The 23,684-nt window shown below is 41.2% G+C and overlaps 1 long non-coding RNA gene across 1 annotated transcript; it reads right to left on the bottom strand.

The window, feature by feature from the left end:
- Nucleotides 1-210: 210 nt before the first annotated feature.
- On the bottom strand, nucleotides 211-2,407 carry LOC136496512 (uncharacterized). The gene is made up of 3 exons (XR_010769067.1): nucleotides 2,325-2,407; nucleotides 1,084-1,180; nucleotides 211-432 (listed from the first exon to the last, which is right to left on the bottom strand). It is a non-coding gene; the product is annotated as an uncharacterized lncRNA (long non-coding RNA).
- Between the last annotated feature and the right edge of the window lie 21,277 nt (nucleotides 2,408-23,684).

The raw sequence follows: 23,684 nt of genomic DNA, 5'->3' as shown, positions 1-23,684 counted from the left end.
GCTTTTAAAGAAGCATCAAGGAGGGGACCAATATCAAGGGTAAGAATGTAGTAGGGAAGAAAATATCAAGGTTTATAGAACAAGGATTTTTGTTGTAACTTGTAAACCTTAGAACGACCAGTTTCTACTAGGCTTGCGTCCTACAGTCAGCATTGCTCTGATACCACTTGTAACACCCGGTTTTAAGGACAAAACCTGATGCACACCATATGTGAGCCCTGGAAGTCAAATCTCACATATAGCTACAAATGAAGGGGCAGTATCAATTCGTAATGCTTAATATATAGCGAACTTAGCAAAAGAGATAACCTTAGAAAGCTATCAACGGATAGACAACTCTGATCTCCGGGTGCAGACTTCACTCCACTGGATCCAACTGACTGGTTGATCACAAGCCTAACTCCTTTAGACTCTAGCAAACTGATATCCAGCCTGAGGTGTGAGGAAAATTGCAAGGGTGAGTCCATGTCGAACTCAGCAAATATAGCAACAAGGTAGTGTAATCCATAACCACATGATCAAGTATAATTGAATAATAAATATCTTAAACAATTGACATAAATGATCATCTTAACAAGTAAAAGTCATCGTCCCTTAATGTAAGTGTTCCAAGGTCGCTCGTATCCATGAGCACGGCTAGTATACCAGTTTATTAACTCTGCGCAGAGGTGTACACTTTCACTGTGAGTCATGATTCTCATATGCCCGGGTTAGCTAGGCCCAAAACACAGAGAACCATATAAAGCCACCCAAGAGCTCGTCTAACCGGCCAGGGCCGCAGGGTCATCAGATATAGGAACCCCCCTTCCAAAAATAAAGTAAAAGGCCGCTTCCAAAGCTAGGCTCAATAGGACAGAGGCTGTCCTATACCCAACTCGCAGACCTCTAACCAGCTAGAAAAGGGTTTCTCAAACGACTAGAGCCAGAGCCATATAGCCCTCACAGCTGTACGTTAATCCCGGATAATCAGTTACAAGACAAGTCCTTCTGTTGCTAAAAAGTCATCTTGTTTATGTTTATAGCATATTCATTAATCAAGTTTCAAGATCATGGTCACAGAAAGAAAACCCAAGCTATACTTGCCTTAAACACCGATCCTTCGGTAAGCTTTAATCTTCAACGTTTTCTTCTTCTTTTTGATCTCCAACTTCTTATAGATCACCAACGCAAAACTCACCGACTGGACAAGACCGAAAAGCACCACACAAGCATCCGAACAAGCATGCATAGCAAACATACTAGATTAGAACAATACACCAATCAATGAAAAGATTTCGAAATCTAATCTACGCATTGCTACGATCACACACACGTGAAAGGCACACTAATCGGAGCTACGGTAAAACAGAAACATCTATCGAAGGATTTGCGTTGGAAAGAAAATTATATGCTTTATCTATTTTAATGATCATAAAACATGTATAAGATATCTCAGGGGAATATCTAAAATTGAGTTAAGTTATTTTATACTTGAGTTATTAGATTTAGAAAACTAAGATAAACTATTCATATCTTAATTATAATTATTTTGATATCATTTATGCAAATTAAATTTTGACTTACAAAGATATAATAACAAGTGAGAGTATATATTCAAAACATATATAGAACGTATAAGCCCTTGCATTTATTATTTTTAAAAGGAAAACCAAAATGATGTAAGCATTACATCAGTTTAGGATTTGTCAATGGAATAATTAATAATGTATTAAGGAGCGGCTGTGCATGTATTATTTAATCAAAATAAACTTTAACTTTGAAAAAGTAAAATGCACGTGAGAGCATCTAACAAGTTTAATATATGCAAGGTGTGTTTAAACTAATCAAACTATAATTTAGGAATACATTTATATTAATAATTAATCATATGAATATCATTTATTAAATACTGAAGTGTAACATATATATATATATATATATATATATATATATATATATATATATATATATATTGCTTTTAAGTTAGAAAACTAATTGATTGTAGGTTAATCAGATTAACATTTAACTTATAAATTTCCAAGACGTGAGACATGTTAAACATCGCTACTAACATGTATCACACACTGCGATAAAACTCGTGCAATCGAATAAAAATCAAAAACCTAAATCGACTTTAATTAATCAGCGATTAATTAATTATAGACATAATTAATATTTTAATAAAATAAATTAATAAACATGTGATCTGAAAACTAATAACGCCACTGCGTAGATCTCGACGACACGAAACTAACGCAACTGGAACGGACTAAAATGGGATTAAAACGATTAAACTGCAGGGAATAAATAGCGGATGGCAAAATCATAAATAAATCGTCTTCTACCTTGGTTCAGCACGTACAGAACGTACGTGGTTCTGGCCATGAAGATGGCATGCTGCTGCTCATGCGCTGGGCGGGGAGAGAGGGGCCTCGGCTGGGGCTTGCTGGCCGGCCGGCGGAGGCGCAGTCCCGCCTGCAGGGCCGAGCAGGGGCCGCACGGGATGGCGCCCAGGCGGCCGTAGTAGGCGGCGGCGGCTGCCTGGCTGTGCTCGTGAGCAGGGGCGCGGGACAGGGCGGCGTGGGGCCACGGCCAGGGGCGGCGGCGTGGGAACGGGGGCCGGGACGCTGGGAGGCGCGGCCAAGGCCGAGTCGGCCGGAAGCTCGAGAACCGAACGAGCAGCCATGGAGTTCACCGGAAAACTGATCGGAAGAGAGAAAGAAGAAAGGGAACGCGGTCAACCGGTGATGGATTCGCAAAACGAAAAGCGTGACGGTGTAGATAACGGCGAGATCTACCTCGTGGTGGTGACGGTTTTCGCCGGAGACGTCCGAGGTGGCCGGAAAAGCTCGCCGAAGGTTCACCGGAAACCTAGCTGTGGAGAACTTCGGCGTCCGATCTGCGGGGCTACGAGTTGCGGCTCGAAAAACGGGCTGTACTTCTGGAATCCTCGCGTCGAAGGCTACGCCGGCATATATATAGTGTAGGGTTTTGAGGTCAGTGGAAAAACAAGATATTTTATTATTTTCAGATTTAATTAATTCCGAGATTAAAATAATTCAGAAAAGTCCAGAATTGATTTTTAGCCCACGAAAAATACTCCGATGGCTCCAAAATTTCTAGGAAAATTCTCGAATACACTTTTGAACATAATGAACCCAAATAAAGTTTTTAGAGCTCACGAAAAGATTGTTGCAAAGATTAAGGAAAAATATTAAGCCCAAGGAAAAGGGAATTTAATTCCAAAAAAGGTCGGAAAATTTTCTGGAGAGAAAGAAACATCGCTCTATCATATTTCAAAACCATTTGCACTCATAAACACTAAATGCAACCAGCATGAATGCACAATCCCGCATGTTGCTACTCCTATGATGAATTTTAATTTAAAAAAAATATTACTTTTCCTATATTTCATGAGCGCAAAAACCGATAACCATTATTTTAACTCTATTTTCAAAAGTGTAAAATTTTAGGGTGTTACAATATAGTAAACATTATGAGAGATATAGTAAACATATGAGAGATATGCTTTCCTTAACAAGATGATTTCAAATGAGAAATATGTAAATTTTGAACAATGTTTACTACCAGTTTGTCGGATGAAGAAATGACTAAAATGAAAGTTATAGATCTCGAAAAGTTATTCAACTTTTATGTTTATGAATTTCCAAGCTAGATTCATTTACTGCTTCAAAATATTATTTGAAGTTGCTATTTTTTTAGAATCAAATTTTGAATTGATAAAACAAATTCACATGAAAAGATGACCAAAATAAAGGCCGACAAGAACACAATAAATTGATAGAGCATGATTTTAGAAAATTTTAGGAAAAATCATAAAATTTGAAGTTAGTATGACGGAGAAAGACTAGTTACAAGTTTTAGCCAGAGATTAAAAAGAGAAATAAACTTCTTTAAAAAATAAATTTCAAACAGAATTTTGAAATAGTAAATGATTCATAATGCATAAGTTGTTAACTGCAAAGTTGCATAGCTTTTTGAGATCTACAACTTTCGTATTGGTTATTTCTCCATTTGAGGCCATTTTAAAAATTCAAATTTCAAATTTGGGAAATTCAAACATAGTTTTCCTTGACAAGACGACTTCAAATGAAAAAGTTATCAACTACAAAGTTGCATAACTTCTCGAGATCTATAATTTTTAGTTTAGATATTTCTCCATCCAAGGTTGTTTTAAAAATTCATATATGAGACACATGCGACATAGAAAACAATAATAAAGATCTTAGAGAACCATAGAATAAATATTTAGGGCACATAAAAATTACATATACGATAACAAGACCTAACAATAAAATTACATATACGATAACAAAGACCTTCTCCCAGTAGGTCAATGTTACAATCAATGTGTACCAACATATTATAAAATAACCATCTCAAAAACATTCTTCTAGCACCAAGAGGGTCAAATAGGTGTTAGAGGATGCCGGAGGTGGATACCGAAGGGGACGGTTGCGCGAGCTCCATTGAACCCATGCCTCTCTAGAAGACAGTACATTCATGCCATGAATGGACTGACATCCGGCTTGGATGGATCCATCAACCTGCGGACAACCCATTGATGCCTTGCATGGAGAGACAATCCACAGACAATACAGAGCACACCGTAGAGGATGGATCCATCAAGGTAGAAGACAACCCATGCAACAATTATGTTGCACGGGAATCACACCCAGCTTCTCCAGGCTTCGATATTGCTCCATCTTCAAAAACATTCTTCTAGTACCTTTTGTGTGCATCATTGCTGACTACACGTAATAAAATTTGTATGTGGAGGGCTTTCTCCCATAAAGTGGCCATATATGTGGATAGGAAATTGGACAAACAACAACGAATGAATTGGGATTTAAATGGGCACAACAGAACACTGCATGCATGTAGTCCTGAGAGATGAATGGTGCCCGGTGGCTGGTTTTATAAGCATGAGCAGCGAGGAGGTAGGTGGGATGAGTGGGTGATCAAGCGGCATGGTAGGTGGGAGCAGTGGTCAGCAGGTAAGAGATTTTAGTCCTAGTTTGTAACACAAATTGGGGTTAACCCCGGTTTGTAGTACAAACTGGGACTAAAAGGTTTTTTTGTTTCTGTTTATTACTCTGTCATAATTTCTTGTGTTTCTATTTCCCTATTTTTTTTATTTGCATATGCATTTCAATCCTACACAAGATAAATTTCAATCCATACAAACATAATTATAATATTCATACAAATAAACCTAATAAAACATAATTATCTTGCAAATAAACATAATTAAAATATCCATACAAATAAACCAAATTAAACATAACTGTTCGAATAAACCTAATTAAACATAACAGTATGAATAAACCTAATTAACACATGAACCTTATAAACTGGCCATAACTCAGCATGTCTCCACTGTTAGTAGTGTATGTCTCAATTTGTGTAACCACGATCATTGTCTATGTAATGCAAGACCCGCACTAAAACACTCTCCATTGTCTCACAACACTGAAGACATGGTATCCCATAGATATAGCCTAGTGACAGACTATCAATGGCCTAGTTCTGTCTAAATCTCACACAATACTAGATACCAGCTATCATCCTCTGGCCCATCGCTTCCACAAAGTCCCAGGAGTACCTAGTCGCTTAATTGCTTGCGTGAGAATGGGTTGCAAGCCACTTGTAGCATAGGTGAAATCATAGAGAAAAATCTACAAGCGGACAAACAAAAAATATCCGGAAGCGATCATATAATAATAAGAATAAATAAATATTACTCTCATATCATACACGACATACCACATTCATGTGGTTGAATGTCATATGCCTCTCTCTTACTTGCGGCATATCCAGACTATGCTGACATAAAGCTTCTATCTTCAAGGACGAGAAATCAGGCATACAATAGCCAATTCGCTCAATTGCCTGCAAAGAATGCAGCATGATATCGATCCGAGCGCCTATCTTGGTCAGCGACTGTCGTCCAGTCTACACGATGTCCTGGCGCACCTCATTATTGTACCTAATGGGGATGTTGAAGGCGAGACTGCACGTCCATAACTCGCCTCCTTCATCATTCACGACAACACTTGTCGTCTCGAAGATGTCCCACACGCTGAGCAGACATAGTCCTGATTCCAGCCACTTGACCGGTTTTATAGTCTGTGACATATGGAACAATAATGTTATGAATGAATGTATATATGCAAAAATTATATTAGCAAGCAAAACTTAAAATATTCCATACTACTGATGGGTCTAGGTGACACGGAATGGCCCTATCTGGCGATGGCACGCATGGAAGATCGTCAGGGTGAAAACCTGGTTCCTGTGGCTGGGGAAGTCCGCCGCCATCATCGTAACTAAAAAACTAAAAAACATCTCAATAAATATAGAACCCCTATATAAATATACCATGCAACAATATATATTAGAGAAACATATAAAAAAATAAATCATCAAGATATATATATGCATGTCAAGTAAACTTAAACATTTTGCACGACATTTTTTAACGATTATTAACTCTCATCAAGAAATAATGTTGCTAACAAAGATCCAGAAAACTATAAATGTTTAAGGTTATGCAGAAATGAAGTATAAATAAAAATAAAATACACCATTATTATTCCTAATATAAAAACCACATATTTCTATGCTTATTACTAAACCATGAAATGATTTACATTATTAGCAATAAAAGATTAGAAGATGAAGTTGCTAATCTTTAGAAGATTGAAGATGAAGCCGGTGACAAAGAGCAAGAACTTGCTCCCAACACGGATGAACACACGCGCACAAGCAAAGACCAAAGATTTGACCGCCTGTGTCTCGGGTTGAGGGGACACTGAAAGCGGATATATATAGGTGGGACCTTTAGTCCTGGTTGGTGGAGCCTACCACGATTAAAGGATCAACATCTAGTCCCGGTTGCAGCCAAAACCCAGGATAAAACTATTCGTTGGGCAGGGCGTTCTAGTCCCGGTTGATCGTTCCAACCGGAACTAAATCTCCTATTACTCCTAGGCCAAATTTTGACAGGGACTAAAGCAAAAAACCAAAAATCTATTCTCTACTAGTGTAGATTCTCCTACCTCACTGTCCAAGAGTGTGCAATTATGTCCTATCCACCGCATTTTAGCTAAGTGTCGATGCAATTATTTTCCACCAATTAAGTTGTGTTCCGCTTTTGGTATTGGATCGCATCTCCTATCCTTGTACTGCCTCCATCTAAATCACAAATTTTTATTTTGATTCTAATTTATAGAAAAATACATCAACAGCTACCATCTCAAGTTTATTTTTATTAGATATTTTATGTCTATAAAATATATGTTGATAATGCATGTATTTGTTTTTTAGATGTTAATTTATTTTTTTCTAAAAACTTGATCAAATCTAGAGAAGTTTGTCTTAAGACAAAGCCCCCAATGGAGGCTAGACCGGCTGGTCAAACACTTCGGGCGGCACCCTAACGGCCTAGGTTCGATCCTCCATGGGCGCGAATTACAGTGCCGGAGGCAAAAAAAAAAGTACTTGGTTTGTCCCGTGTTATGCAAAGCACATGTTTGTGGCACTAGACCACTCAGAGGGTAACGAGTCCTTGTATGCAGGCGGGGTACGAGGTTCGGGGATTTTCTCGGGCTGGGTGAGGAGTCCTCTACCTTAATGCAAAATAATCGAGCGGGGTACGAGGTTCGAGGATTTTATCAAGTTGGGTGAGGAGACATCTACCTTAATGCAAAATGCTCGGGGGCACATGATATCCCCCACCGTCCGAGTTTTTGGAGACAAAGCCAAAGTGATATAATTTGGAAGGAACAGAATAGAAATTATAGGGGCTCTCTTTAGTTTTCCTTGTTTCCTGTATTAACATTTATTTTGAATTACGCAAACATGTTTGTCCACTAGGCAGTATACCAATTAATCTTCTATATATCTAAATTGAAGATTATCGCTGCATTTATTCGAGCTGTGTGTCGTAAGCAAATTTTCTAACAATATATTTCGTACCAAGAGATGTAGGAGATTAGAGATGCGTAAAGTTTTGTGTCCTGAGCCTATTGGTTTCATTTGTACAGGAGGATTTGTAGCTTGATGCTTAAGTACTCAATAATTTTCTATACATAATGTAATACAAAACTCTTCCAGCAGAAACGTGCGGGTAAATTAATTATCTAGTTCTGAAAAAGAACAGACCTAACCACCAAGTTGTTGATCAGTTTATATACTGAAAAAAATAATGGTTAACGCATGCTCCACTATGCGCAATAGACTAATTCCCCTGTCACTTTCGCCAGCACAGAACTCCAAAAATGTGTGCTGTGGAGTTTCAGAAGGCAAAGAAAAGCAAAGCTCAACAAAGATTTGAGGAATGGTCGACAGTGCAGGTAGCTCGACAAAGAAAAGCAAAGCTAGTTGCCTAGTTGGTAGCGCGCGGCGGAACTTGCACGCTCTGCTCTGGTTTGGAACCCGGACGAGTACAACATTTGGCTTGATCCCCTCAGAATTTTGTAACAGAACTTGTAGTCTGCGATCTCATCTCGCTGGACCTCGTATGAAAGAATAAATGAACAATTACTGAGATTCAAAAAATAATCCCCCATCACCGTATCCTGAACCTCCATGGAATCGCGATCTTGCCATTCCGTGTCAATAAAGATCGGCTAGGATATCTTGGAGGAGCAATAGACAAGAGAGGAATTTCTTTTTGAAGAATTTTGTAACAGAACTTGTGGTCCGCGATCTCATCTCGCTGGACCTCGTATGAATGAATAAATGACACTAGTATAGAAAAGATTTTTAGGGTTGCCTCATATTGGTAAATATTAATGCACACAGAATAATCCATAAACGTACGGATATTATACCGATATAGCACTTCACCAAAAGTAACCCAGTTTTATATCGAACTCGAGGAAACGTGTGTGGGACTAACTAAATCTAACTTAACCTAACTTCACAATCAACGCTAGATAACAGAAATATAAAGAAGACCACAAAGGTCTTCTACTTCTAACCTTGGTAAAGTTTGTCTTCTATTGTTCAATTCTGGGGATATTACTAAAGAAAACACAGACAAAGTATGTTTCCTATAGCAACAAGGTCCTGCTAGGCCTATAAACGGGAGGTGAAATACAAAGGATTCAACGAGGCTATAAGAGTCACCCTCGCGAGCTACCACCGATCCAGAAAGTAGGGTACATCCACGAGTAACCGAGTCTAAGCACCACACTTACACTACGAATACTACTTTAACTCAGGAGTTACAAGGATTAAAGTACTCAAAAGATAGTCGCAAATCTGAAGAACAATATGAACAAGATGCTTACTTTAATTTGAAGTTGATTACCAGAGAAATCTCAGAAGCAAGCTCAAAAAGAAATTGATTCCGCCAGGGTACAAGACATAGAGAGAGCACCGACAGGCTGGGACTCCTCCAAACTCTTCTCTCTCACTCTATCTCTAATACAAGACAAGATCCTATTGAGGACTAACCTTCTCTTGATTGCTAGCTCTAATCTTGGTTGAAATATGAATTAAAGTTTCTGGCCCTCAGGCTCTCAGGATCAAATGCCTCCATATGCCCTAGAGGGGGGTACAGGCAGGTATATATAGAGGCCTTCAACATCCTGTACCTTCAAATCAAGCCGACTTAAAAGAATGGTGTAGATGTGATACTTGAGGCAGTGGAGAACCGACATAGCGAGGAGAGGCTGCCAGGTGGGGCCCATAGACTAGCCGGCCTGACAGTGGGACCGGCCGGTCCCACATGTCAGTGTCATGTGTGGTGCTTCGGTGGAGTACCTCCTACAGTCTTCTAAAATCTTGCCACGTAGGTACCGCGATGGAATTCTGTGATTTCCTTTGACAAATAAGTCCTTAGCGCTTTTCTGATTAAATCTTGCTGACAACACAGATTCACCAAAACTCGTGAAAATTGTCAATTTAAACTTCCAAGTCTATGTTGGTAATTTATTTTAGTCTTTTATGCAAAGTATATTGATGGTTTGTGATTAACATTAACTACTATCAACAAATTCCCCCACACTTAGGCTTTTACTCGTCCTCGATAAAAGGATGGATTACTTAAGACATAACCCTAGAACAAGACATCAACATAAAATATTTCCTAGTCATACATGCTCTGCAGGATTCAAAGTGTCTACCATGAAACTTTAGACGGTTGAAGAATGGAACAGCTTGAAACAGATCACCATCTTTCTTTAGTCAAGTTAATTGGAGAAACATTTTAAGATTTTTGAAAAATAAAAGATAGCTTACCTTCTCCTTTTTGTGGTACTCTCAAATTACTCACTATATGTGGTATTTTTTTATCCTCACCAAGGCATTAATGACTTTGTCTTGTTTTTGCCTACTTCTAAAAAGCTTATGTGGAGCTTAGGTAGGGACGAAAATGAGAACATACTTGAATTGCATATATTATAAAGTCAAAACAAGGATCCAAGGAGAAAAATATAATACTCTTAGATCAAGATGTGAATGTGTATGTATATGTATATGTATATGTATATGTATATGTATATGTATATGTATATGTATATGTATATGTATATGTATATGTATATGTATATGTATATGTATATGTATATGTATATGTATATGATAGCTATTCTAATTCTACTATGTTCATTGAAATATATCTCTCTTGTTTGAAACTTGAAAATACTTTGCAAGAAAACATGTGCTATCTTATTCATCTCTTTCTTTCTTTTTTCAGACGGGCATCTGAGTACCCATTGTTCTCAATATCTCGGACACTTGTCCATTTTTTCAATACTTTTTCTTTCTTCTTTTTTATGAATAACTCATAGCCCATGCCTCTTTTCTGCAATTGAAACTTTTCAAAAGAGACATTTACAAGAACTTAGAGCATTCATCCTAACAAACTTATTTTTGTGTCTATTCCTGGTGTAAGAGTAGAACATTTTTGGGTGGATGGAGAACATGTTGTTGCGTACTCCTAGTGTAAGAGCAACAGATAAATGTGGAATGTACATGATCTTGATCTTGGGAGCATGATAAATTTCTCAACAAGGGTCACAAGGTTTGACCAAACTCAAAACAATGACAAGTAATATATGTAGAAGGTTTCCCTAGTCTATATGTCATATTTAGCTCTGGTAGGACATTGCTTACCACAAAGGAGAGGTGTAGCTATTTTTTAACTTTTTGAAATAAAATTCTACAATAACAAGACATCAAGAATCAAGTTCTTATTATTCTACTATATCTCATTCCACAACAACTTAAGTGACATGGGGTCCCTAATAAAAAGTTCTCAATAGTAGTAATACTTTTAGGAAAAGCATTATGTGAGTCTATCTTTAAGTCATGGCTGAAATAATCTTTCCTCATATTTTAAAGTCATTTTATCAAAGGATTTTTTTAGTTCGGTTCGAAACGGAAAGCGAGATAGGTGAAAATAGAACATATGGGCTGCAAACCTAAGCGTGGATGAAACACGAGGCAGGAGGCCACTGTGGTGGGCCGGCTGTCCCAAAGAGGAGACTAGGCAGCCTGCTCCGGAGCCCATTCGGGTCTAGCTTTGGTCGATGTGGTTCTTGGTCCATTACTTCCTGAATTTCATGATTTTCGTGATCGAATTTCGTTCTGTTGTCATGGTGTGCTTTCCCCACACTTGTTTTCTATATTACCTTAATGCACAACATGTGGAGACAAACACATATCCAAAAAGAAATAGAGAATAAGTAATAATAACAAGATTCCATTGATATCATAAGACACTTTATTACATAAACCAACCTAAGCACAAACTAGCTAACACACACTTTAACCAATCTAACAACTGAGTTAAACGATCAACCTAAACATACGGTCTTTAAACACTTGACCTAACCACTCATGCCTTATCATCATCTATCTAACTCTTACTTCTTAGACTTGGTAACATAATGATTTAAAACAATTACATCGTGTTCTAGGCTTTTGCGATGAACGTGTTCTTCGTCAATCCTCTGCTCTAAAGTATGGACATAATCGGTAAGATCTTCAATTTTCTTTAGCAAGAGTGCAATGGACATCTGTGGGTGCTTCTCCTCATTCTCTGGAATAGCTGGTGATGCCCACTTCTTTTTCTCCTTAGGAGGAACAACCTTAATTTGCTTTGGGATAGCCCAGACTCCATCAATAGTTGTACATGGGGTGACCGACTTATACTTAGCGCATGTAACATCTTTGAACTTATTGGTCTTCACTCTAATCAACGTCTCATGCCCTTTTGGAGGAAGGAGGTTGATCTCCTTCATCACCTTGATCAACTCACGACATCTAGCCGAGGATCTTGCTGGCATGGTTTGTCTTCAAGGAATAGACATGGAGGCGGCAGAGCAATCACCGGACGATGGATAACTTGAGCAAAGTAGGATTGGCTTTGATGAACGGGGGCTATCTCATGAGGTGGGACGGCGCTAAGCACTAGAGCATCAAGTTTCTTGCTAAGATCCACTCCATAGGGGATGATTTGCTTGTTGGCCATTTGAACTTGGGAGGAGGAGAGCTTTGCTGCTGTTGGAGAAAGGAGGCTTGTTGGAATGACTATGGAGGTAGGTAGGGGCTCGTTTATATAGGGGGGAAACTTGTAGCAGTGGTCAAGATCTATCCATTAGGCTCTTGTAACAAAGGAAAATGAATGAGGTGAAAAACTATGGGATTGTTGAGGGCAAAACTCTAGAAGATAAGAGAGAATCGATCGGATGCGAGGTGGCTGCTAGGTGGGCTGGCCGGTTTGTAGGTGGGACCGGCTGGTCCCACATGGTGGCCTCTCATGGAGATTTTTCTCATGGTGGTTTCTAATCTCTATCTAATCCCGAAAAAGATATTTATGCGTTACGAAACATAAAGAGGATGGTAGTTGTGTAAATCTATGGTAAAATTTGAAAATCTACCTCATCCAAATTCTCAGTTGGTTTTTCAGGTTCTAGAAAGATTTTAAGATGATGACCATTTACCTTGAATAACGTACCTTCATCATTTTGAAGTGTTACCGCTCCATGCGACGAAGTGCTTATAACCTTGAATGGTCCTTCTCATTTGCTCTGATGTTTTTCGTGCCTAAATAATTTTACCCTAGAATTAAAAAGTAATACCTTATCTCCTGGGGCGAACTCCTTCTTCTTGATCCTCTTGTCATGCCATCTATTTGTTCTCTCCTTGTATATCTTGACATTGTGATATGCTTTTTCATGCCATTCATCAAGCTCAGAGAGTCGCAACTTCCTGTTGGTTTCAGCAGCTTCAAAGTCCATGTTCCATCGTTTGATAGCCTAGAGTAGGTACATGACAGGTCTTCCTATAGATGAGTTGGTAGGGCGACATCCCAAGTGGTGTTTTATAGGCTGTTTTGTAAGCCCATAGTGCATCAGGTAGTCTATCCTTCCATGTAGCCCCCATCTCATTAACCGCCTTCTGCAAAATATTTTTGATTTGTTTCTTTGATGTTTCTGCTTGGCCACTTGTCTGAGGGTGGTATGGAGTAGCGACATTGTGACAGATCCCATGTCTTAGCAAGTAGTTGTGAAAGTTTTTATTAGTGAAATGAGTGCCTCCATCACTAATCACTATTCTCGAAACTTCGAATCGTGGAAATATTGTCTCTTCAAACATCTTCTTAGAGTTGTTTGCATCAGCAGCTCTACATGGCATGGCTTCAACCCACTCGAAGACATAGTCAACTGCCACCAAGATGTATTCACAGTTCTTTGAGTTTGGAAATGATCCTATGTAGCCGATACCCCAGACATCGAAAAGATCGATCTGGAGGTTTTTGTTGAGTGGCATGGCATCTCCTGAATTAATGTTTCCGTGCCTCTAACACGATCCACACCTCCGAACGAAGTCCCTCGTGTCTTCATACATGGTTGGCCAAAAGAATCCACTTTGCCATATCTTTGAATGAGTGCGGAATGCACCATAATGTCCTCCATATGGTGATGAATGGCGTTGCTCGATGATAATTTCCACCATGAAAATAATTGTACAAGCAAAACTGCACATGCAGCCCAAACATGAATCATAACTTTTTGAAAATATTATGAAGTTACCTACAACTTTCTTATTCTCATCTTAAGATGATTCTACAGATAACAAGGTCAATTAATCCAATAAATGCATCTCTGTCCAAAACATGCACATAATCTAATATGCAACTTTAAACAGCTATAACTAGAGTTCTACATGTCCAATAAAAGTGGTTCTAGAGTTTTTAGAAATCTTAACAAATTCTAAACAACTTTGTTATAAACACCTAAAGCTAATTCTACTATTAAGAAGGCCCCACAGTACCAACAAGGAAACCCTATCTGGGTTTGGGCAGAAACAACCATAGAACTTTAAGTAACTATAACTAGAAATATACTTAACAAAAAATTATGCTCTTTAGCTTTTTGGAAGTCTTAAGAAAAGCACTACAACTCATGTATTGTCGTCAAGTCATGATTCCCAACTTAACTAAGACAATTAATTCAACATGCAGGCCTATTCATAATAGGAGCAAAGCAACACAGGGCAATTGTTATTTTTATAGCTCTTAAACTATAACGCCTAAAATCCTAAAATTTTTACCAGACATCATCCATCACCTTATTAGCACTGCATAAAACTTTAACAATTATTTGAGGAAAACAACTGTAGTTATGAAAAAGACAAGACACAACTAGTATTAAAAACCTAACTGCATGAATCTATTCTTTACAGCAAAATATTTAAACTAAAACATGCCATATTATAGATTTACATCATAGATAATTTTACATGGATTCCAAAAAGTCCTCATTTACTATTTTACGATTTTTCTACTAATTACTACGAATTTTCAAAGTTGATCATTCAAATCTGTAAAAACCAAAGAAAATGGATGTAAATCTTGCATCTGGGACCCAGCAGTAAACACAAATTAAACTCCAGCGAAGAGGTCCTCATGAGCACTATTCAAATGAGTCACATGTCCTTCACCTAACCCCTAGAAAACATCATATTCATGCATGTGGTCCCCTTCTTCTTCCTACAATAGAGAGTAGGGGATGGCGTCGGGACCGGCCGGTTCAGGCAGTCAGGGTGGCCGACGGTAGCGGAGGAAGGGCGTCGGTGTAGGCCACGCCCACGGCTGGCCACCGGTGGCATGGCCACAAAGCTTCCATGGGTGGCCATGGCTGCAGGGCAGCACGTGCAGCAGCGACACAGCAAGGGGCAACAGCACGGTTGGCAAAGCGGCGTGAGACAAGGGAGGAGGCGATGACGGAGCCGGTGGCGGTGGAGTCAGGGCTACGAGGAGCACGGATGTGGAAGAATGACAGCGGCGCAGGAGCTTCGTCACTCGACAATGGCGGCCATGGCCGTAGCTCGACGCAGAGCGACTGGCAAAGCGAGCGGTAGCGCGAGTGAGAGGAAGGCGTGGGGCAGCTCTGGCGCTCATTTATGGAGGAGCAGGGCGCGAGGCGGTGCATGGCACTAAGGTGGGACACGCGTCAGCCATGGCGGGGTGCGCTCTAGTGCATGGTGGCCACGCATCCCTCGGTCGAGCAGGTGGCAGGCGCTGGAGTGGACATGGTGGGGAGCCAATTTGGGCCGCTTCCGGGCCGAATCAGACATTGGGCCAAAAACAAAGTATGAAGCCCGCGAACTATTCTTCATTTTTCATTTAGAGGCCATGGTCATTAGAGCTCTCCATTAATGGTTAATTAAGCCCCAAGTTGATAGTGTCAATGACTTGACGAGGTTTAAGCCTTGCTCTGCTTGTGCTCCAATTACTTGGTCCAAACTTGGTCAAAGTGATCCCAACCTTTTGTATGTCCTTCTCCAAGATGTAAACTCCAACTGTTATTTTGGGGTCAAGTCAAGTTGCTTAACAAAAACATGAGAACGCAACATGCCAACGCTGATGACGATGAATTCCTAACTTAGAATATTTCCAAGTCTGAAAACAGTCGTTGATTCAATCTTTGAGCCTCTGTTTGACTTATTTCCAAGCTTATCTAGCTCTTGGTCCAAAAACAAAGTTTCTTCTACTACACTCAAACTTCAACTTTGATTTAAGGTGCAACTCCATGCAAGCAATGTAAGAGATAGTTCAAACCAAGTCAAAGTAGCATCTTGTTAACCCTAGAATTTGGGTTTTTGACCAATTGAGGCCTTTTCTTGACATGTGCTCAACATGAACCCTTCATGACTTTTGATGTAGAGTTAAATTATAGTCGTTTGGGCAAGGTAGCAAGGTTTGGTTGATGACCTATAATTCCATTCACTTAATAAAGCACTCTAAGATAGATTATAACTTATCATTTCATGTGACTTCTTGATTTCAAACTTCATGAAACTTTTTCACTGGTTAAGATGGATGCATGTTGATGTATTATACATGAAATAAGCATGTTTAAACTTTCTCTTGAATAATATTAAAAAGGGTCCACATGTACTTAAGGGTGTGTTGTCCAAGTTTAAGTTGGGGCTCACTCTTGTAGATTTGATCTTGACACCATCACCGCTTAACATGTCATGTTTGAGTTCATACCCATTGCTTAACTAGTGACAAACACCTAAGGTGTTACAATTGGGCCTTTCAAACCGACACTAGGCGGTTTTTGGTACGTATACATCGCCATTGACAAGTTCTCCAAGTGGATCGAATACAAGCCGCTTGTTTTGGCCACTACAAAGAAGGCAATCGAGCTCTTTGAAGATACCATCCATAGATTCGGTCTCCCGAATAGCATTATCACTGACCTCGGAACTACATTCACCGGTCACCATTTTTGGGACTTCTGTGAAGACCAATGCATCTCCATCAAATATGTCTTTGTTGCCCATCCTAGAGCCAATGGCCAGGTCGAACGAGCGAACTGCATGACCCTCAATGCCCTCAAAAAGAGACTATACCAGAAAGAGGAAAAGCATTTGGGCAGATGGCTCAAAGAGCACCCAACTGTGGCTCAAGCTAGTCGTAACACCGATGTGTCTCAATATTTTTTGGTCTATGGCTCAGAAGCCATACTTCCTGTGGACATTGCCTTCCGAGCACCTAGGATGGAACATTATAATAAAGAGCAAGCCACAGCTGTTCGGATAGAGGACATTGATAGAGCCAAAGAAGAACGCCTGATCATTTGCATCCGCATAGCCAAATACCTAGAAGTCCTACGAAGATACTACAATCGCAATATCAAAGGTCATTTGTTTGCGGTCGATGACCTCATTCTTCGTAGAAAGCAGAAAACCAAAGGGATGCACAAGCTCTCCTCCCCCTAGGAAGGGTCGTACGTGGTCAAAGAGGTTACCCGACCAGGGTCTTACTGACTATGTGACATGGAGGGAATCGATATCCCTAATTCATGGCACATCGAGCAACTTATACGTTTATATCCTTGAAACGCTCTAGATATGTACTCTTCACTCCATAATGAATGAAGTTTTTGTCGCCATAATTTGTCTCCATTATTTCTCCACTCAAGTTTAATCTCCATTTATAATTACCAGCTCCAAGCTACTCCTTAACAAACTCCGACAATTATACGTGACCTCCATAAATGCTCCACCCTGTTTCTCCATACTAAAATATCTTTAAGATATTCTACTAACCATCGAGCAGCACATGTTCCGCTCTGTGTTCTTTGGAGAAAACCCTATCTTTGATCTCTCCCTACACATGCTACGGGCTCCAGTGCTCTGCGTTATGGGTGGTCGGCTGTGGTTCCTCGGTCACGTTTGTTCCTCCTACACATGCACAGGCTCTAGCGCTCGACGTTATGGAATATGGGCTAGCCAAGGCCAAGAGCCCAGTAACGAACTAACTGCTCGGACGCTACTTATACCACGTATAAATGCGTTAGGGTTAACAACATGTCTCTTTTTCACCGCAAGCGCTAGCAAGCCGTGTGAACACGTGCATGTCATCTACTTACAACATTTATACAAATACACAAATGTTTGCATAGGCCCTTGTGCATTTAACTCCCCTTTCCAGTTGTCCCATACAAGTTCCTCTCCACTCAGGTTATTGAGCTTGGCCCTCACCGTCTACCTCGCCGAACAAATCAACATTGTTGGCCAGCCTCTTCCCCGTGTCCTCCACCTCATCTTTCAGTTGCTCCTCCTTCATTGCACCCGTCCCTCTAGCGAATTTGGCCCCTATCGTTCGAAGATTGAGTATATGGTAGTGAGACCGGACCACCGCCAGGGCATGTGTCATGACGGAGACAGCGGTGTCTCGGTTGAAGCCTTTGAAGTTCTCCCATGCCGCCTTGCACCTGTCAATGATGGCATCTGGATGAGGCAGCCTGTTGTCGGGCTAAGGAGCTACCTCCATGCCGATACAGTTGAGCACTAGCCTGACTCCAACCACCACAGCATCAAGTTTTCCCCTTTGGATTTTTGCCTCTAGCTCCAGCACGTCGAACTACACCTTGGTTCTTCGACAGTATTCTACAGACACCAAAGGGACTCGTCAAACAGAGAAATCATATCAGCAACATCTCCGACCATGAACTACTCACCTTCTAGATCCTTGGACAGTTTCTCTGCTCGCCCAAATGCTTTCTCCTTCTCCTCTTGGAGTTGACCGATGACTTGACGCAACTGACCTAGCTCCGCATCTTGCTCTACAAATGTAATGGTCGACAACAACATCAAAATTGTTTGGCAATGAAGAACAAATTCACCGATATGTAGTACCTTTCTTCTGTTCGGAGACGCTTTTCAGCAGCTTCAAGGTGCGTCCTAGCTGGTCGAAGGCGTGCTCCAGCTGCTCGGAGATGGTCTTCAACTACTCGGATAAGATGCCCTTTTGGTACTCTAGGTCCTTGGTGTTTGATTCAGCAAGATCCCTTTCACGCTAGGCCCTCTGGACGTTCTTCGCCATCAGTTTCATCGCCTCCTTCAACTTCTCGTTCTCCTCAGCGAGGGGCTCCATCCTTTTGATCAACTGCTGCTGTTGTACGGTAGTTCACGCTATGCTCTGTAAAGCACCAAGATTATAAAGGACCATTATCTCCAACGCCAAAGACGGACACCACCAACGCAATACTAACCTCAATTTGCTTCATAGCTGTGGAAAGGGTGGACCGTAGCATCTTCACCTCTCTAGTGGTGTCCTCCTCTTCCACGACCACTCTGGCCTTGCAGAGGATGCGGATGGCTTGAGGTCGTGATCCTTCACACTCAATCTCCTCGACCTCATCCTCTTCCTCCATAGCCAGTGGTGCTCCCTAGGGGCTCGGTGGCCGCACAGAGCGATCGACCATGCCCTATAGCATCTCAGGCCATGCCACTTGCTCCTCCGATGCTGTCGGCCTCTACGCCTCAGATTCTAGCACGATGTCGATAGCTCCCACTCCCGCCTCTAAAGACTCGGTGGCTCTCACTGTTGCTCCTGGCGTCTTCGTGATGGGATGGCCCTTGATGGGATGGTGTTCACTGAGGGAGCACTCTCCCCCTCCGAAGTGGCGCAATGCATCAAGGAGGCGATGGAGCCTTTGCGGGACGACATCGGTACCGCTCTCAATTTTGTGTATCCGGTGTCGGGGCATCCCCCAATGCGGCCAAAACCGGGGTACATTGACTTCGTAAGTTCTCCTTCCCCATGCCTCCTTTTTTATTGAACTCTCGACCCCTTGATGCCGATATTGGGATAGCAAGACCAGACGAAGAGGCTCGTCTTTATGGATCACTCGACCCAACTGCTGAAGCACCCGCTGAAGGGTCGAGATGGCGACTAGAGGGGGGGTGAATAGTCTTTTCTAAAACTTAATTGCGTTGGCTAACCGATACAAATGCGGAATTAAAACTATCGGTCTAGCCAAGACTATACCCCACTATATATGTTCACTAGCACCTTGCAAAGATAACAATTATGCAACAAAGGTGACGGGCTAGCTAGAGCTCTCCTAAACAATTCTAGGAGCAAGGTTACACAAACCTAGGCCACTAGTACTTTAAGCGACAAGGGAGCTCCTACACATGCTAGTAAGCAAAAGCACAAAGCTAACAATGCTCACTAGCAATGCTCAATAACAAGGCAACCAATGCCTAATTAGAGAGCGCAAATACTTAGCTACAAAAACTAAGCAATGTGACTAACAAGGTTACTAAAACCAAATTAGCCACGCAAGGGAGCTACTTCTATGCTACACAAGCAAGAAGGTAATTAGCAAGCTACACAAGCTATCTAATTACAAGAGCAACTACACAAGCTTAATATGTATAAAAGTAATTGCAAGCTTGTGTAATGGGGATGCAAACCAACGGGAAGAACAAAGTTGACATGATGATTTTTCTCCCGAGGTTCACGTGTTTGCCAACACGCTAGTCCCCGTTGTGTCGACCGCTCACTTGGTGGTTCGGCGGCTAATTAGCATCACCCGCTAAGCCCGCACGTCGGGCGCCGCAAGAACCTACCCCTTGAGTGAGGGTAGCTCAATGACACGCTTTACTAAAGTTGCTCTTTGCGACTCCCGCGGGGCGAGCACAAGTACCCCTCACAAGCACTTGTCTGGAGTGCCGCACAAGCTTCTTGCGGGCTTCGACGGAGACCACCACCAAGCCGTCTAGGAGGTGGCAACCTCCAAGAATAACAAGCACCACCGGCTTGCAACTCGATCACCTAGTGCCACTCGATGCAACCACACGATGCAATCGCACTAGAATCGCTCACTCACACAATCGAATGATCACTATCAAGTATATGTGTGATGGAGGGCTCCCAAGCACTCACAAGCATGGACACTAAGTCCCTTGAGGTGCTCCTCACCAGCCATGGTCGAAGGCCACTTCTATTTATAGCCCCAAGGGCTAAACTAGCCGTTACCCCTTCACTGGGCAACGGTCGGGCCAACCGGACGCTCCGGTCGTGTTGACCGGACGCTGGACCTCAGTGTCCGGTCGCTCGGTAGACGACCACGTGTCCCGGTTCCAACGGTCATTTGATTTGACCAGACGCAGCAGCACTCAACTGACCGGACGCTGGACCCTCAGCGTCCGGTCGTTTCCAGTAAGCTCCCGAGCATGACCGGACGCGTCCGGTCGAACACGATCGGACGCAGCCAGCGTCCGGTCACTCTCCAGCTACTGCTACACTCTACGTCAGTGCGATCGGACGCAGCCTGCTAGCGTCCGGTGCATTCAGATCCAGCGTCCGGTCAGTTGACCGACGCCAGCATCTTCTCCATTCTCTTCACCCTTGCTCAAGTGTGCTAACCACAAGAATTTGCATCCGGCGCAATAGAAAATAGGCATTCCATTTTCCCGAAAGCGCCGAATCCATCTCACCCCTGCAAACACCACCTCCTTTGTAAATGTGCCAACACCACCAAGTGTACACCATCATGTGTATGTGTGTTAGCATTTTCACAACCATTTCCTAAAGGATGTTAGCCACTCAACTTGCCACGCCACTCGATCCTAGCGACAATGCAAAGTTAGATCACTCGAGTGGCACTAGATGACCGATATGCAAACAAGTTTGCCCCTCTTGATAGTACGGCCATCTATCCTAAACCCGGTCATAAACTTCTCTACACACCTATGACCGATGAAATAAAATGCCCTAGGTTATACCTTTGCCTTGCGCATTCCATTCCATCTCCTCCAATGTTGATACAACACATGCACCAACATGATCAACAATGATATGATCCACTTTATATCATCACATGATCATATTGGTTCATCGATCTTGACTCTACTTGCTCTTCACCGTTGCCATTGTCCATCGACGCCAAGTCTTGCTCAAGCTTCACCACCACGCGGTCCATCACTCCAAAGCCTTCGACTTGCCCTTCACGCTTGCAACCGGTCCATCAAGCCAAGTCTTGTCTTGATCTTCTCCACCTTGATCACATGACTTAATGTCATGTCTCATGTGCATTTAAGCTCCTTCATCATCACATGTGTGAGCTTTGCAACATCTCCAAGCCATTTTCACCTTCATGGCATATGTTGCTCACACACATGTACCTGTGGACTAATCACCTGTGTATCTCACATAAACACAATTAGTCCACCTAGGTTGTCACTCAATTACCAAAACCAAATAAGGACCTTTCAATCTCCCCCTTTTTGGTAATTGATGATAACTCTACAAAGATATGGAAATTAAGCTCTTTTGGATTCATGTTGCTTGCCCAAGCAATTTTACCATGTCAAAATGATTTTGGACAAGTACCATAAACCCGAAATGGTAGTATTAGCTCCCCCTACATATGTGCTAAAGTATTTAATTTGAAGCTTGCACATATGCATAGATTGAAATTGTGGGAGAGTAAATACTACAAAATGATGCTAAGGTGTATAGAATAAACCTTTGAAGCATGATACCAATTGGAGTTGCACCTTTAAGTTCATCCTTAGCACCATGGTTAGCTAGATATCACTTGATAATAAAACAGTAGATACCTTGTGAGATCAACATTAAAAGCAAGGTACTAGCATTACTTGAAAAGCATACCAAGTGTCTAGCTATCATCCTATGCATGCAAGTTATCAAATCATCATCCAAGTTTTACAACTAGCATACACCACACAAGCATGCATATTGAATTTAAAAACTTATGCAATGCAAGCAAGCACATGATTATGCACATATCAAATGCAATCAATCAAAGTTCATGAGCTTGCTCCCCCTACTTGTGTGCTTCTCTTGTCCAAGAATTTTGATCCATCTCTTTTCTCCAATGTTGCTCCCTCTTTGTCCATGTCCATGTCCAACCTTCTATTTCTTTTGTATCTCATCTCTCCCATTGTACAATCTCACTCCCATTCAATCAAGCTTCATATCTTTGTACAATCTCTCCCCCTTTGTCATCAATTTCCATAAAAGGTGTGTTTCTTTTTGATGCAAAGGTATGCTCTTTGGGGTAGATGGTTGAGACTTGCATTTTTGATGGACATTACTTGAATATTGGAATGACACCACAAGTAGATACCATTTAGAATTTGCAACTTGTACTACTTGTATCTTATTATTCTTTGCATGGGTCATCCATTTTATGCACTTAAGCTCTTGTAGGTGAGGGATGCATTCTTTATTTGATCACTTAAAGTTGAGGATCACTTGTGGAACCATCGTCTACTATGTATAAATACCACTTGTAGAAAGTGAATACCATTTGAAAGAATCTTCTAGTATGGAACCACTTGTTTGATTTATCAATAAAGACCATTTCTTGAACATTTGTTATCTTCATGAGTACCACTTATAAGATATCACTTGTGAGTTGAAACATACAAACTAGATATCCATTTGCATTGTTGTCTTGTGCTTGTACTCTTATCACTATCATGAGCTTCTTATGTGACTTGAACTAAATTGATTTGCTTAAGCTTTCAAGTCCGGTTTGAACCAATGACAAGCTTCTTCACACCTCTTACAAGGGTTATCTTGCCAATGTTGTACTTGTCACTTGTTTAGCAATCCAAATTAAGTCAAGTGCATGGGATCACTAGCTCATGAACAAATTCATATACTAACCACTAGATCAAGTAATCATTCAAGCAATAGTGGTAGGCTATGAATTTATTTCATTTATAATGCATGATCCTATGAAGCATGTACTATATGCACTAACCGCATACTAGTAAGGGATGAAATGATCATGCACATTACAATGATACCTTTGCTATGTTGGAGTAGAGGATAGTCACATAGATTCCAATTTATTACTCCAATAGCAATGTGAAGTCCAATTAAA

The sequence above is a fragment of the Miscanthus floridulus genome, chromosome 12 (assembly GCF_019320115.1).
Source record: "Miscanthus floridulus cultivar M001 chromosome 12, ASM1932011v1, whole genome shotgun sequence".
NCBI classification, from domain to species: domain Eukaryota; kingdom Viridiplantae; phylum Streptophyta; class Magnoliopsida; order Poales; family Poaceae; genus Miscanthus; species Miscanthus floridulus.
This window is presented reverse-complemented; position numbering and strand designations above follow the sequence as displayed.